Below are 17933 nucleotides of genomic sequence, written 5' to 3' on the forward strand. Positions count from 1 at the left end.
TAACTAGATGCATCATTGAAATGCGTCGTAATTTTTTATTCATTTTTTTACGTATGTAATGTGTTGATTAAAACAAAAACTTTACATTTATCGCTCACTTTCACAATTATGTGATCATTTTTTAAAACTTGTTGATACCTAACTACTCATTTCTTGAAAGATTGGATCTTACATGATAATTCTTAAAGCTATTTAAAATCCCGTCAGTATCATTTTTAAGTTTCTCGATTTCTTTCCGTATTAAGGCAATGATTGGGAGGTGTGGGTTTGGAAATATAAAAAGGTACAAGAGAATGTTAACTTGTATTTCACCCACATTATTATCGGAATTATTTATATATCGAAGAAAGAATATTTTAAGCAAAATCTTAATTTGTAGAAGCATTGGTAAGTTGCCCCGAAATAATAAAATTAGGACCTTTGAAGATGATGAAAATGGAGGCCTTAGGAAGTTTTAGATTATCTAGAATTGTAATCCTGTCGTTCAAATCACAGTCATCGTAATTACTTACATACATGATTTCTTTCTCATTCCTATGTGTTAGTCTTTTAAATATGTTTTTTAGCGTAGTAGTATTGTTTTCATACTATTTAGATTTGATTTGGCTAGTAATGTTATTTGTCCTTTATCGGAGACTAAGTTCGTAACACTTCGAGATTTCTTGGCTAGACTTAATTAGGGTAATGTGCTTTGATTTATTAATGTGCATGGCATCAGTGATGTCACGAACAATGCCATTTGAAAATATATTATGGTGACGGAGATACCTACTTTTATTAAGACGGAATATAGAAGATGTACCACTTGAGTTAAACCAAAAAGTACCAGTTAATGATTTTTGCAGGAATGTAAGAAACCAGTCTGTGTTGTGGCTCTTGTCAGTTTCAAAGATCTTAACAATCGACAGTAGAAAAAAAAAAAAAACATCAATTAAAACATTGTCTCTTGGATTATGCCCTTATTGATAAACATTTCACTACTTGTCAAGCCAGGAGCATAGCCAGAAATGGCCATTGGGTTTGTTTTTTTTGGTTTGAGTGCTTGATGCAAGCGCCGCAGGTGCGAAGCCATACTAGGGGGATCCGAGGGCATGCCCCCCCCCCCGGGAAATTTTTAAATAAAAACATAAAAGAAAAGCCTGAATTATGCATTCTGAGACCACCTGTTAGGCAAATTTCAGAATGGCACACTGAGGTGTTTGTCTTATTTTTTAAATTATAAATAAATATATAGGCCTATATATATAATATATAACTTAAAGCTATCAGGCCCAGCAAAGTAGGCCTACAGTCCTGTCATCAACATATAAAATGTAGTTACTCAGGAGAGTGCAAAATATATGTATAGTGTCTACAATCTGTATTCAAATATCATGGACAGTGTATGTTCAGATTATCTGGATTTCAAGAATTAACTTCACAAATGAACAGTGGATGGCATCGTGGCAGGCTGGCAGCACCATGGCACTGATCTAGTACCATTGGCGTTATCTATAGTTAATTATTCACTATAGATGGCGCCAATGGTACTGTGAATGTGACGTTGACAAACAGAAGTTGCGAAAAACAATCATTCACTATGTCAAGCCTGAAAAAGCAAAAGACACTGTATGGGTTCTTTAAACCCATTCATAAGGCTGACCCTGATCAATCTGCTGCAGCCAATCAGGTTGAATCAGAATTGTCAACTGAATTGTTAAGAGTTATCACCGTGGCCCTCTACCAGTGCTGCCACCATCACCTCAGATCCAGTCTGGGACATTGGAATTTACATTTCTGATAATGTCAGCATTGATAAACAGGTAAGTCGACTCCTCATTATATTAATTTTGTATTAAAAATCATACAAACACTCTGATGAGTTTTAGACTGAATATTCATTGCTGCTAGTGATTGTAGGCCTACAGCCACAGGATGTTTGGCCTGCTCTATGAAGTACAGCTCTAGCCTTTCTCTTCGAAGTTATTGTACTCTCATAACAAACTTTCCTATGTGCAAAATAACTCAATTAGAACTATGTCTTTCTGTCTCTTTTAGATAAACGCTGAAACCAAAAAATGCCTCCTTGAAAATGCCTGGAAGCCAGGAAGTGATTATACTTTCCCCCAGTGTGGTCCAAGAAAGCATCGTTGGCTTTCACAATGGAGATGGCTACGCAACAGTCAACATGCAAAGGGTGCTTTCTGCAAGTACTGCTGTCTTTTTGCTCCTGATGGTGCTGGTGTTGGAAGCCAGGAATTGGGACAACTAGTGAAATTTCCATACACAAACTGAGAGGAGGCTGTTGAAGACTTCAAGGCACATGAATTGAAACAGTACCACCAAGACAGCGAACGAAAAGCTAACAATTTTCTACAGGTCGTGAACAAATGTTCATCTGTGCACTTGCTGCAACTTACAAGCAAGAAATTGAAAAGAACTGGCAATATTTAATGCCTATTATTGATACTGTATTGCTGTGTGGGAGACAGGGTTTAACTTTGAGGGGAAAATATGATTCTGGTCCAATGTTTCTTGGTGAAACTGATGAGGAGCTCATCAGTAATGATGGAAATGTTCGGGCAATTTTGCGCTACAGAGAAAAGGGTGATGTCAAGCTTTCAGCAAGAGCAAGCCTTAAAGGTGAATTTTACAGAAAAAAGAAAACTTTGCAGTCAAAAGAACTACTCATACTGAATAATTTTTCAGGTTCGCATTTTTTATAAAAAATATGTGCTAATAACTGAAACATAGAACTTGGTGCAGAAAGAGCCCTTTCGGAGCGGCAATCCGAACGTTTTAGTTTTTACGTTTGCCGCTAGGAAAAGTACTGTGACGTAATAGTTGCCAAACAAACCGCCAACGCCAGCGCGTTGAATGTAAATAAACATGGCCAGTGCATACGGAGAAACAGAGGCGGTGTCTGTTTTGACTTTGTGTTTTGTACAGTGTCGAGTAGCGCCATATCATTTTGAACCTACTCTGAACGAATCTAGAACAGCTACTTTTGACATAGATCTGATAAGTTCTAGTGATGAGGACAGTTCCATGAGTGAGAGTAGCGGAACTGCGAGTGATACTAGTACCGCCCAATCCAATTGCAAGTCGATCATACCTCCAGTGAAAGAATGGTAAGCCAAAGTCATGACAACAAATATGGTCTGTATTATTTCACGTGCAATTTTAAGCATCTCGAAACCTGTCTGGTGTTTATAAATTATTCAAAGTTTTCCATATTTAAAAATGATACAAAAACATCTACAGAATGGTCTACTAGCTTTTAAACTGGGAATATACTCTATTTGGGATAGATTTGTCCACTGTCCAGACTAGGAAATCAAGGTTTCACTGACTTTCAGGTGTCACAAATGCAAAACACGCTCATGAATGTGAAATGTGTATGTCTAGTTACATTCTTCAAAAACTTGTACTTTTTAAATTATTATATTATACTATTTATTGTTTATCGCTTTATACTGCACACATACCTTTAAGTTTGTTCTTTTCGTGATGACAATGGATGGCTTCAGAGGGGTGGAACTTGTACGCTGCAAGCTGAGATCAGTCCTCAGCTCTACACGAGGAAAAATGGTGGGGACGATCCTGTCTACTGCCGATGGTTTTTTCAGTCTCACCCTGCCTGGCTTGAAACCCACGGAATCCAAAACAGTGGGATCCGACACAAAACATGAGCGTTCAAATTGATATTGACAAAGCTTTACATGGTGTGAAGGAGTCCAGTTCTTCCTATTGACCGTCCGCACCCACTGTCGCCACCTTGCTGGTTTCTTCTCCTTGCACGGAAACAAAAAGAAGTTTTTGCCCGATGCCAAACCGTTTTTACAAACATAAGCAACGCAGTAAACCATGTTATCATAAAACAAACATAAAGTAGCAATATCAAGACAAAAAATAGTCTCACAAAGTATGTAATCCGAAAAAAGCACCGATAGATTTACATTAAACACCAGCACTAAAAGGAATAAAATGGTCGGCGCGCAACGAAGCAAGTTTGGCAACTATTCCGTCATAGTTGTAAAACGTCACGGAAACAGCTGAACGACTGAGAGGAACTTGAGTTCGAGGACCCGCATATTTTGTTTCATTTTTTACTCAAAAACTAAAGTGTTTTAAAATATGGCAACCCCACAGGAATTATACCTAACCAAAGTACAGTTTCTAAGGCAAGTATTAAATTTTTTGAAAATTCGCCTTTAAGAGTACAAAGAGGAATGCTACGTATCTGAGTCCTCAAATTCAAAATGAAATCATCAATGCCTGTAATACTCATGTTCTTGATGCTTTGGTCAACAGGGTTAATGCTGCAAAGTGTTTCTCAATATTAGCTGATGAAACAACAGGTATTTCAGGCATTGAAAGTTTTTGCTGTGTGTTAGATATTTGCATGCCAATGACAACTCTGTTGCAATGAGAGAAGATTTTTTGCAACTTACACCTGTTTATGATGTGACAGGCAGAAACTTGGCTGATGTTATCATAACCAATCTGACAAAATATGGTACTGACATGGCTTACCTGCGAGGACAAGGGTACGACGGTGCTGCCTCTAAGAGTGGGAAATTCAATGGTGTCCAGAGACACATAACTGATAAATTCCCACTTGCACCCCATGTACACTACTGTGCCCATTCCCTAAACTTGGTAATTTGTGATGCTTGTAAAGAAGTTCCTGTGCGAAATTGCATGGGAGTAATTTTTAGCATTGAAAACTTTCTCAATACACCCAAACGAAAGCACATTTTGGCTCTTTTGGTGGAGAATAAAGCACCTGAATCGAAAAAAAAGTTTGAAAGGTCTCTGCCCCACCCGATGAGTTGAGAGGCATGACAAATTCATTGTCTTTCTAGAATTAATCCATGCAGTTGCAGATGCTCTTGAGATCATATCACGTTGGCAAGACAGAGATTCTGCCACGCAAGCCAATCAATTGTTGTGTTCTATAACACAGCCAGAATTCATCATCACTCTACTTACCATTGCTAAATTGTTTTCCTTTAGTTTACCTCTGTGCAACTTACTGCAGCAACAGAACATTGATTTAGGTGCTGCGATGCATCACGTAGAAATTGTGGAAGATTTAATCCGTTCACTCAGAAATAATACTGTGAATGAATTTAACAACATTTTCAGTGAGGCTTAAACTCTGTGTAATGAGCTTCAAATTGACATCATAATGCCAAGGCAGGCTAAAAGATAGATGTACCACGCTAACCCACAAACCACTAACCCTGAGGAGTACTTTCGTATTGTTGTATTTGTACCATTTGTTGATCACTTTCTTTCACAAATATGTGACCGTCTGTCCAGTCACAAAACTCTCCTTACAAACTTCATGTGTCTACTACCATCAGGATCTACCACAGAACGGTCAGAACCTACAGCACAACAATGTGACCAAATTAAAGAGTTGGTCAATATATACAAGGCTAAAAAATTGACAGCACTTCACTAGCTGCAGTAGGTGAACTGAGGGTTTGGTACAAATCACTTGCGAACAACAGACCAAAAAATGTCATAGATGCATATGCAATGTGCAATGCAGAAATGTTCCCAGTCATTTCTAGACTGTTGAAAGTATTTGCCATGCTGCTTGTGTCAACGTGCTCAGTGGAGCGTTCGTTTTCAGCTCTCAGAAGACTCAAAACGTATTTGAGAAATACCACCACTGAAGATCGATTGAATGGTCTGGCCTCATTATACATTCACCGTGATATTAAAGTTGAACCAAACTATGTTGTAGATTTTCTGGCAAGAACGAACAGTCGTTTGAGCCTTTCATAGATATTCGATTGTATTTCTCTAGTTCTAACAAAACTTGCTGTATTAAAAGTGTTTAATCAGAAATTTGCATTTGACCATTTGTTGTGTGTGAAATTATCTGCTATGTAATCACGGATCCTTATTAAACTTCACAGATGGCAACTGAACTTATCTAAAAAGTTTGGGTCCATGGGGGGTAACCCCCAAACCCCCCTTGGCTACGCCTCTGTGTCAAGCAGTTAGACAATCTAGTTTGTATATCCACATCATATAAAAAACAGTAAAAACTGATGGATATATTTACTCGTTCAGCCTTCGATCCACAAATCCCAAAAGTGTTTCGCTAAGACCAAAGGCTTAGAGAAGTCCTGCCCATTTTGGAACACCGTCTATGAAAGAACGTGTACATAGAGTTCAGCCACATACATAGGTGAATCTTTCGTCCAATAAACAGTCTTTTCAAATAATCTTTTCTGATTAAATCCAACCGCTCTTTCATTAACTGATACAATATCTGGCACTTGTAATGTTATTATTCTTTATTTATTTTTATATTTATATCAATAAATATTTATATTAAAATTAATATTTTTTTTATGGTTTGTGACCCGTTAGACAACTCTTTTTGTACTCTTTATCCGTGCGACTCGTAATCCGAGGGTCGCGGGTTCGCGCCAAACATGCTCGCTCTCCCAGCCGTGGGGGCGTTATAATGTTACGGTCAATCCCACTATTCGTTGGTAAAAGAGTAGCCCAAGAGTTGGCGGTGGGTGGTGATGACTATCTGCCTTCCCTCTAGTCTTACACTGCTAAATTAGGGACGGCTAGCACAGATAGCCCTCGAGTAGCTTTGTGCGAAATTCCAAAACAAACAAACGGTTACTATGTTACTACTTAAATTCAATGTTATAATTCGTGACATTCACAGACCCTTGAAAAGATGTAAAACGAAACGTCGGGTCGAAGAAATGAACAATTATCTAAATTTTTTTCGTGGCCTTCATTAAAAATGGTTTTCGTCCTTCACTTAGCACTGAAAGTTTTAGAAAAATGATTGAATAATGCCTTACTTGATACCGTATTCTTTTCTATTGTTAAAATAATATACTAACAATGTATTGTATCTTTACAGTCTCAACACTCAGATTCTGACTTAAAATACTAAATTATTTGTTAATTTTGAAAATAGCTTAACAGATGTCGCTTTCGAATGCGACTTAGGTTATGCAAGAATGTCGATTTTCGCTGTTTGGTAACGGATTGACTTCACGTGTGGTTAACCGGTGAGTTTTTAGTATTAATTTACAAACCGATTTATCGCTAGTTGTGGTTTGGTCTTCTTTCTGCAGATATTGGTGTTTATCGTTGTTCAGACACTCGGTAACTACTGTGCTGACGAAGGTAAGTGTAATTTTAGATATTAATTTTTAGCGTGATCAAATAAAGATTAGATTTAGAGCTTAGGCCAAAGCCAATGACTAGTGAGGTATAATATTAATTCTAACAGTGATACCACTATTAGTACGAATACCCTTTAAGATTAATTTTATAATGCAGTTATAACTAGTATTAAGTGTGACTGTGAAACTCATAAGTGTGATTCCAGAGCCTGGTTTTTTAACCACAAGCTGTAGTTTAGAAATTAGTACTGTTAACCGTTTAAAGCTGTATTAAAGTTGGATTGTAAGCTGGGCTTGCCTGAAGTGTCTTAACTACGTATTTTATGCCAGGGCTTCCTTTGGTGTATTATGTTTAAGCATGTTAAATTTTATGTAACTTATTTTCTGTATATTTCTTGAATTCCTAATCTTCACCAACTTCACCTTTTTTTTTTGTATTTTTCATTCTCTATGGTTTACGATTGAAAATTTATAGTATGTATATATTGACCAATTTGGAATAACATTTTAACAGTTTTTAGCAAGACTTGTAAAAAAAAAATTCAATTAGTGAAAACTAGAAGAATTGCTGTAATTTTATTTATTTTTTTCATAAATTTTCTGCTCATTTAATGCAATTGCATATTGGTTAATTTGTAATTTTTGTCATTATTATTGATATAATTTGCTGCTTTTATTACATTTTTAATATAACATTTTGACAACAAGGGAATATTAGGCAAGTATTTGTGGTATGTTATGGAACTTTGGAAGTGTTAAAGCAGTCATTTTCATATTTCCATTTTATGTGATGTGATATTATATAGGTACTGAACTTGAATTTCAAGGAAGTATTTCACAATACTTGTATCAATCTGTTTCTGTCAATAGCTTCTTAATGCCTACATAAGGTTGCCTATATGAGCTGTAACATTTCCACAAAAAGAAATCTTCATATCAAAAGTATTCCTTTTAATGTTTATTTTTTCATCAGAAATATATACAATACTTGTGTGACCATATGTCAAACAAATTACATATATATTTTTTCTTATTACCAATTCTAATCTCTAAATTTTATTCAGTCTCCTCTTGTTTGTTAACAGTTTTTGTGATGCATCTTTTCTGTACCAAATGGTAAGAATGATAGAATAAGACACAAATATAACTTTGTGCAGGGTAGGAGTTATTTTAAGCTAGAACAGTTTTATTTTTCAAACAGGGTGATTTGGCCATTGGAAGGGGCTGTCTTCAGATATGATAGATGTAGTTAATTTAATGGAAATTAAGTGGAGACTTGAATGACGATAAAGATTGGCTGATGAGATAAACCAGATGGATAAACAGACCACTTGTTCTCATTAAATTATATCTGTGTGTGTGTGTGTATTATAACCATAAATTTTCAAGCCATAAACAAAACACATTTAATTTAGTAATGCTTTAAAGCTTATTCCAAGAAGAATAGTTTGCTGGATTGCTAGCTTTGAATAATGAGCAGGTTAATTCAGGAAAATTAATTATATATGGTGTTAAAATGAATAATATAGTGTTCAGAAGTCTTTCTTATAATTGTGATGTGTAAAGACATACAAAAGAGAGAATATTACCAATGTGATCTGGTTTACATAACAGTTATCAAGTTGTTTACTATGATGTCTGTTGTATTGTATCTGGCCTGAAGAACCCTGTTATTGGTTGAAAAGCACTAGATATGGCAGGTATATTGTGGTTGACATATACACTTTTTTTCTTTCATACAGTTCTTATTAATAATTTCCTCTATCTATCTTTACATTTACAGAAGATTGTGTTAATCTTTGGCTTAACTCCTACAATTACATTCATGAAATCACTAAATCTGTTGAGGCTTGTATTTTTTTGTATAGTATCATATTATACCCATTTTTTTTTCAATTTTTAGATTTATTCTTATTCATATTTACTATTAATATTTCTTTTAGTGAGTTACTTTTAATTATTTTGTCTTAGAAATATAAAACTGTTTTCTTTTAAAGATAAATCTTTTTAATGAAATGGAGGTCAGTTGTAGGAAAATCAGCAAAAAGCCTATAGATACCTCTAGTCGTACTTATGTTACATATTTGTGCATTAATAATGCTTATTTACATTTTGAGGGAAGAATTAGAACCAACAGAAGTGCTCAACCAATTAGTATCTAAATACCCAGCTCTCGTAATTTATTAAAAGAATCAAAGTAACCAGTTAAGTAACTTCTTACTTAAGAACTTGCTCACAAACACCTTATGTCTGAAGTCTAAACACCAGTTCCTTCATCATTAGTAGAAAGTTACAATAGAAATATTGGAAAGGAATAAAAACAGATTTATTTAATGTGCTCATTTATTCACGTTTTCATTACAAATTACAAAACCATTATTGGTGTAAAATAAAAGGTATTCCTAGTTAATATTTGAAGACTAAGTTTTAGATATCCAAACCACATCAGTTCTTCAGTGTCTTCTTCCTTCATTAGATGCATGAAAAACTGTTAAAGTTATCTGTAATCCTTGTCTTAAAATAAAAAAGTACTTGGTTAGGCCTATAGTCATATTTTTTTTACCCATTTGTGATCCAGTATTGAAGCAAAATTAAAGTTTTGTAAAATTGACTTAATAAAAACATCTTATTCTCTGCCAGTACTGTAAATTTATTTTAATATATTGTGAATATCAAGCTTCATTTAACTTAATATTTTATAAGTAGAAAATTAAAATTTCTAAGTAAATCTATTGTATTTCTGGTTTTGTTTTACTTAAACTTGTTAAAAAAACAACAACTTAATCTACAAGTAGAATGATATTATGCATTTCTTGGATATTTACATGAATTATTTAAACATTTCAAGTGTAGGAAGCATATTGCAGTGTTTAGAGTTTCAGAAAAGCATACCTTACATGCAAGTCTAAAACAGCTAAGATAACTGGACCATGAAATGCAGCAAGCCATATAATGTGTGAATGGTCTTGCATGGATAACTTAAGTCTGAATGTTTTGAACATAATGTTAACCTTTACCCATTTCCTAATTACTTAAGTTGCAACTTGTAATGGGAGGGTTAAGATTGTATCTTTATGAGAGTGGTGTTGAATATTAAGTAATGTTAATAATGCTCATTTTCTGTTATTTAAATTTTATTTTTGTGTGTGTTCTTAGGTGATTACATTTGAACTTTCAGTGTAGAAACATGCTTTGTCATTCTTAAATAACTCAATGAAACCACGTAGTTTAGTTTACTTCTCTTATATTTCCTGTGTTTTAAACATGATGCTTTAGGGCTGTCTTGAAGGCATGTTCTCTTGCCCACTGTATGTGTAATGTGCTGCTTCATTTCTTTCTGACTTTTTCTCTTGATGTTTGTTCTTTACAGGAATTACTATGTGGCCATTAGATGACTGAGTTAATTTTTTGGGTGGTGTTTGTAGCTCTAAGAAAGTCTACTTAATAGGATCTGTTATGATATTATCAGAAATGAAGGAAAATAAGGCTTAATGATGTGTACGTCAATACAGTCTTGCAGATCGTAAAGAATCGGTCAACTGTGACAGGGATTTAATGGAGGTGCAGATGCAGCTGTTGAGTGTTTTTCCTTGCATTAATTGTTCAGTAAGGCTCATTCAAGTGTGTTGCTTAGTGTGCCTGTTTTTTGTATTTGGTTGAAAGTAACGTACATGCACATTTGTGTTTGCACTCTAATGAACATATAGGTTTCATTTTTTGTATGGGTTGGTATTAATTCCAAGAATGGGACTTTCCCTGAAACAGTTTGCCCTTTTTCTTTTTAAATATTGTGCAAGAAAGATGACAGTTGATTTTTTTTACTTTGCAAATCTTAGTCTTGTGTGTGTATGTGTGTTTCTGTTTCAAAATTAGTTTCATGTCATCATATTGATAAAAAAAATCATAATTTATTGGTTTTTATCTACAACTGGAGTGTTTACCTTGTTTAATTTAGGATTTTTTTTGGGTCAGGGAGCTCTTTCAATAAAATGTTTGTTGGTTTCTTTCAATTTAAAAAAGATAGAAATGGTCTGTACTGGAACTGAAAGTTATTAATCTAATAATCTTGAAATGTTTTAAGTTCGTTTTTTTAATCTTGTTCTGGTTACTACTGAAATAAATTAGTGCAATACTTGTGTTGAAGACTGAGTAATTTGTGTTTTGTAAATACAAACTTCCTTACATTAATTCTCCAAAATGTAAATCAGTCTTATCTAAAGAAGGTTCTGTTAGTGCTTATTGTACATACACAATTTCTTTATAATAAAGTTTATAAAATTATGTAGATGGAGTAGTTTGTTACATTCTTACTATTCTCTCTCCTTTACAGTACTTTGGTGGGGCTTCTTACCTGTGTCACACATATTTTACTCATGTTATTCTCTCATTCAGTAAAAATATATAAGATGGAACTTGTTGTTTTACCATTTTAACTTTTTTCTGTCATTCCTTTTGACATCACAAGTAAATGATGTTTATCTTCATGCTTTCCCTCTGTTATCTATTTGGTCAATGTTAATTACTTTTGTTCTTTCCTTTTTTTACAAGTAGCCAATAATACACGTGAGTATTAAGGTTGGTCTTTAAATGCTTATTGACACTCTTCTATTCTGTATGAACTTTTTATCTGTAATGTTGGGAGTTGAGTGTGGGTAATTTGAGATTATTAGTTTAAGAACCTTGGTTTGGACCAATACTTCATTTCAGTCTTAATATCTTTTCTTTCCAATCCAGTTGCAGATTCTGGATCAAATCATTTTTTAAAGGAGTATTTGGTAGCATATTACAATTTTTCAGTTTTACTTTCTTCACTTTATGGTTCCAAAGATATTAGGTGATTGGAAACATATCTGAACTCATCTGTTTCTGGAGACACCTCATTTGAAAATGTTAAATGTGATATTTACAAGTTTCTATGTTATGGTCATTGGATGATGGGTGAATAATGAGATGCGTATCTTCATATTGCAGTTCATCTATCCTCATGATAGTAGTCTAACTTTTGCTAGCTTTTCATTTGTTATGCATTTTTACTTTTATATTGATAGTTGGTTTATTCTGACCTTTTTGTCCATTAAATTTTTTACATACCATCAGGTAACCACTTATTTTTGTCCTTTAGGTAATCTTTTTGTGGATGCTTGCCTCTTAGTTGAGGTACTGTGTTAGGGTACTTGTGTCATTGTGGTTTTTTTCCTCCTTAGGAAGTAATAGATCACTTTAATGTGTTAGAACTTTTGCCTTTTTGCTCTTCTACACTATCATTCTGTATCAGTATACAGAATTTCACAGCAGCAGAGTTCATCTACACAAAAGATGGTACTTTTTATTGAAGCATTTGCTTTGCTGCTGTTCAACTGTTTTATTGGTTTCATTCTTTTGTTTGCTTTGAAGCCTATGATATTCCTAGTGGGATAAACAATTTGACACCTTCTATACCTGCCCTTTTCTGCCATCTTCCCAAAGTTAAGATTAGTTACTCAAAAAATTCAGGGCTTTTCTTATTACTCTCTTTTGCATCAACTTTTTCATGTGGAACTAGTTCCAATATCACCATCAGAATGCCTTTAGGATTATGAAATGACATTTATTTTTCAGATTATTTCTGTCATTTATGGTGAATGTTGTATTTTTTTTGCAGAAACTTAGCTCTATTTTTTCTGGGTGGCTAAGTTGTTAGCCTATTTTCTCTGTTAATCTTGTTGGGCTATTTTACAAAGTTCATGCATAAAACATACCATGTTTATCTCAGATTTCTCAACCAATTCCTCTTTTGTATTTACCTATGATCATGGTTTATCTTACTCCATAGCTGGTTAGAGCTTTCTCACCTACCACCTTTGGATGCCATGAAAACAATTCTCTTTTGTCCATAAATCCTTTTTAAGGTTTTCTTGTGTTTCTTGGCTTCTTCCCCTTTTAAACCATTTTCAATTTATTTCTTTTATAATTGTTACTTCAAATATTTTTATTACTTTCATCATGCAAAAGTTATTCTCATATATTATATCAAACCTTTGGCAGTTTATTTTAGGTCTTATGAGAAATTCTAACCTAAAATAAAACTTATTCTAAAACAGTTACAGTCAAACATCAATATAAGGCGCTAGTTGGGGTCCAAAAAATTCGACCTCGTTGTATCTGATTGCGCCTTATACCGATTTGATTATATATTTTTTTGACCCTTGGGGTGAGCGATAATGCAAAATTTACGCGTTTTGTAGTGAAATAAAGAACCGGCTGATTACATTAAGCAGTGGTAATATTAAGCGGCGGCCTCTGTAGAAACCCAAAAAAATTTGGGGCCTAAGACCCCATTGCGCCCAACTGATTATCGCGCTTTATCGATGCGTTTTATATCGATGTTTACCTGTATATTTTAGTGCGGTAATTAGTTGATAACATGGATCTGTCCAGTTGGAACTTTTGTATGTTATATACTAAATTCAACTCTTTTTTGCTTGTGCTTTGTAAATGGTTATGGTAACATTTGGCTTACAAATGAGTGATTACTTTTCCTACTTTTGCATGCATGCCTTTATATTGTAATTGCAGCATCATAAACAAGATGACTACCCTTGAAACATAATCCAGGATGAAAAAATGTGTTATACTTTTTTAAATATTCATTGTTTCCTGTGGCCTTGTGTCTCTAATTATAGCAGTCTTGTTTTATGATTTTACTGGCATTTTCAGACATGGATATTGGAGTATGTACTTCTGTTTGCTAAACAAGTTCCATTACAAGTTCAGGATAATGTAATGAAATCTGGCTCAGATTATCTGTTATGCCACTGCTTGTGACAATACATGAAAGTACTGATGGCTCCACAACTATATACACGTTGTTTGATCTTCATTTATATATTACTAACTGATATGGTTGTTCAAATTGGAAAGACATGAGGTGGTCAGATCTGGACACCATGTCACTCTCCAGAGGGCTTTAAGAATACATATCAGATTTGTGATAATTGGTTTAGCAGTTCATCAGTTTAAAACAGACATTTGTCCAGTAATGGTTTAACTCTGAAGAGTATGTAGGACAACTAAATACCTTGTGGAGAAGAAATCATTTTTCCAAGTGTCCTTATTTGTCCATTATTTTATGATGCTGGTTTCTTCATTCGTTTGTTCCATAAATCCAGTCTGTTGAATGTACTTGGACTTTGCTTAATCAGAATTTTAGTTGTTGTGGTCCATGTTGTTAGCGTCCTCCTTAAGTTGTGATGAATCGGTGGTCCTTATGATTTCCAGATTTCTTTCTCAAGGCAAGTCTGCCTGTTTTGAATTAAAATGATTTTTGAAAAGGTAGTTATTTTGGGAATATGTTACCATCCACCTTCTTAAAATGAGGAGATAAATGGTTTTCCATCCTCACAACTGCAACTAAAAACTCTGAATTATGGAATGAAAGTGTTGCTTATATATAACCTTCCATTGGAGCTCAAACAAATCAAGTGGAAGGTGAAAAAAGAAAGTAGTGGGCAAATTTTTAAGTGTTCTACATTTTGTAAGAGACATTTAGAACTTTAGTTCATCATTGAAGACAGTATTAATAGTAAGTAAAGAAGGAAAAGTTTCTTTGTACATGAAATTCTGATATGGTACTTTCTCTCTCTCTCTCTCACAAGATTAGGTTTTTCCTATTTTGTGCTGTATTCTTCTGCAAACTATTTTTGCATAATATGAATGCAATAAACTTTGATGTTTCATAAGATCACTGGAAGGTCATTAACCTCGTGATATGTGCTTCATAAACAGGCATGTCTCAGACCATACTACACATGGATGAGATGTGCAAAGTAGAAAGGGGTGGCTGCCCATCTCTGTCATGCCTTGATTGAATAAATTTTATGGTCTGCTTTTCAAAATAGGGTTTTGTGATAACTCATTGCACTGTCTCGGGTATAGCAGTCCATGTGGACTCTCCAATGCTTTGTTTCTCTCCTTTCATCAAGTGGAGTGTGGGAGTTCTTATCCTTTAGCAATTCCAAACCACTGGGGTGGTTGACCATGGAGGTATTGGGCTGGATGGGCTCCACATAAATGGCTATGTCCATTCAGTTCAGATTAGGGTGATGATTTTGTTGCTGATATAGAATGTGTACTTTACTCTGAATTTAATGACATACAACAGAGTGAGAAGTCTCAGTGCAGCTCACCCCTTCAATTAGGTACCCTCATTACTCTTGCCTGAATGTATCCCACAGGCTGATTTTGGGTAGTGAGTGGGCCAATCAACATCAGTCATCACACAGGCTTGGGGTTATCCATCTCAATAATGTATTTTCTTTTGATCTTTTTTAGAAATTCTTAATAGTTTGAACAAAAGAATAATGACTAATTTTGAAATGACAGGCTTACTTATCAGTCCAGAGTAGCTATTCCTCATGCTTCTTCCTTTGAGATTTTGCACATGCTACTACTCCTGCACTATCTCTCACTCAAGAAATATTGTAACATGAACTGTGCTAGTGTATAATATTATCATCATGCAATAGTAATCTTCCACCAATAGGAGTGCAACATGCCTTCCATGCACAGTAGATCCCTGTAAGCACTTGCATGCACACACACCAAGTTAAGTTCATTCTTATTCTAAGCCTTTCCTTTAATGGAAATATTCCTTTAAGTTTAAATTTAATAGATTTTGTGAGGTTTGTGGTATCTTTTGTTTTATTTTTCTGATTTCCTTTTAGTTTATTTTAACATTCATTTCAAGCTATACTTCCACAAGCTAACTTAAACGATCAGTGGGTGAAGAGGTGATGAACCAGAACTTTTGGACTTCAAGAAAGGACTGGATGAGATTCCTGTCTCCATAAAGTAACACATCAGTTTGAATTTAGCATATAATCTCACAAAACTCGTTTTTGTCTACTAGAACATAATGACACAACTTATTGTGGCACTATTAGTCCAGTAAATTTTGTCATACACATTATTGTATAGTTATGTACATTTACTGATCTAAGTGATTTTGCATAGAATTTTCCAGAAATGCAGTCCTAGTATAAGATTTGTTTCATAGTTCAGAAATGAATGACAAACAGTGGTTATGCTGTCTAGTTAAAAACAGTCTTGAGAACAGAAACTGAAGTTGATCACATGTAGTATTAGTACAAAGTGTATGAGTTTGAATGTTTTACTATTATCAATAGCTTGACAATTTTTAAAGGAATTGGCAAAAAATCATATAAATGAAAGTACTTCAGTGAAACCTACTATAATGCTTCAGTGCATTTGCTAAGCAGATAAATAAGAGAAAGTTTCTTTTTTATTGCCATCTATTTATAAATATATATGCAGATAATACACACACACATGTGGAGTTAACGGTGACATTAAATAACATTTGAAAAAAACACGTTTCACATTTTATAGTGAATTTGAGCTTTGTGAAACTTGAAAAACTCGCATTGTACAGGCAGCCTTTTAACTATTAAACGGTGGCCATTATCAACTGATGGTGCTACCTGTAACATTTCTGCTGTTTAAGGGTTAAATCTTTGCTATTTGTATCATGGGCATAGAAGAAAGTGGAAGCTTGTGGTAATTTGTGTCAAGCTAAACAAATAATGTAAACGTCATTGTAATACATTTTGAAATTTGGATTATTTTATACATTAGAAGGAGAAATACACAGTGCATAAAATATGTATTGCATGATTAATTTGGTGTGTATAACTATGTGTTTTTAGGTAGGTAATAAACTTTTGGAGAAGTGCCAAAATTGTCATTTATGTCATATCTTATTGTAGTTAGCAGGTCTTACAAAATTAACATGGTTATGTTATAAAGTCAGTAATATGCTTTAAAGTGTTACTTGGTTTGAGCCATTATTTGTGTTCTTTCTTGGTAATGGATGGAAATAGGATAATAGTTTGTTTCCATTTTGTGGTTGGATTAATATTAGATCACAGTTTCATGTTATGTAGAAATTTTGAACATGTTGTTCCTTAGACATTAATGAAAATTACAGGTCTTGAGGTTTTGTGCTAAAAGTTTGTAAATGTTATTGTTCTAAACTGAATGAGAATGGGATACGCTTGATGTAGTTTATTTACCTTTGTGTAGGATGTTTCCTGAAAAGGAACAGGTAAAAAATTATGAATTGTACTGTATATTTCTTGTTAGTAAGACCAAAAGCTCTGAGGGATAAAAGTTTCAAATGACTTTTGAAGATTTGTGAATTAATAAACCATTAATTTTACTGTTTGATAAGGAAATACTTCACAAACATTAAAAAAAATGCAGTGAACATGTGACTTCCAAAAGTTCAGAACTATTTTAGACTTGTTCAATTTAGAACAGTCATATGCATGATTAAAATGTGGGAAAATACTAGATGCTGCATTGAAAATTTTAGTCACCATGACAACATGGCACCAGGGATTAGCTGAGGCCTGATTTAACTGTTTAGCTATCCTGTTAAACTATTATTTTTAAGTTATCTTGTTACAGAAGAAAGAGTTTGGACTAATATGATCATGAAATTATTGTATATATACATATACACCTGTATAACAAAAACATCAGTAACATTCATCTGTGGATACAAATAAGGAAACACAGGAATGTCAGACTTTTTCATTTTTTTTTTCTACCAGTGGCACAGTGGTATGTCTGCAGACTTTCACCACAAGAAACCAAGTTTTGATATCTGTGATGGGCAGAGCACAAATAGCCCGTTGTGTAGCTTTATACTTAATTCCAAACAAAGGTCACTCTTAGGAAAGTATTTTACTGAGAATCTGTAACAAAAAACAA

At 34.1% G+C, this 17933-nt stretch overlaps 1 protein-coding gene across 3 annotated transcripts in view; it reads left to right on the forward strand.

Annotated features, from left to right (window-relative positions):
- The first annotated feature begins 6984 nt into the window (after window positions 1-6984).
- The window catches only part of axo (axotactin), a 202924-nt gene continuing 191975 nt past the window's right edge, over window positions 6985-17933 (forward strand). The window contains exons 1-2 of one of the 3 annotated variants that reach the window (XM_076473775.1): window positions 6998-7161; window positions 15886-15989. The gene's annotated coding sequence lies outside the window, so the exon portion shown is untranslated. Of the gene's footprint in view, window positions 7162-15885; window positions 15990-17933 lie in introns of all 3 variants that reach the window. The other 2 variants (XM_076473773.1, XM_076473778.1) reach the window with 2 other exon arrangements.

This window comes from Tachypleus tridentatus, chromosome 12 (assembly GCF_004210375.1).
Source record: "Tachypleus tridentatus isolate NWPU-2018 chromosome 12, ASM421037v1, whole genome shotgun sequence".
In the NCBI taxonomy this organism is placed as follows: Eukaryota; Metazoa; Arthropoda; class Merostomata; order Xiphosura; family Limulidae; genus Tachypleus; species Tachypleus tridentatus.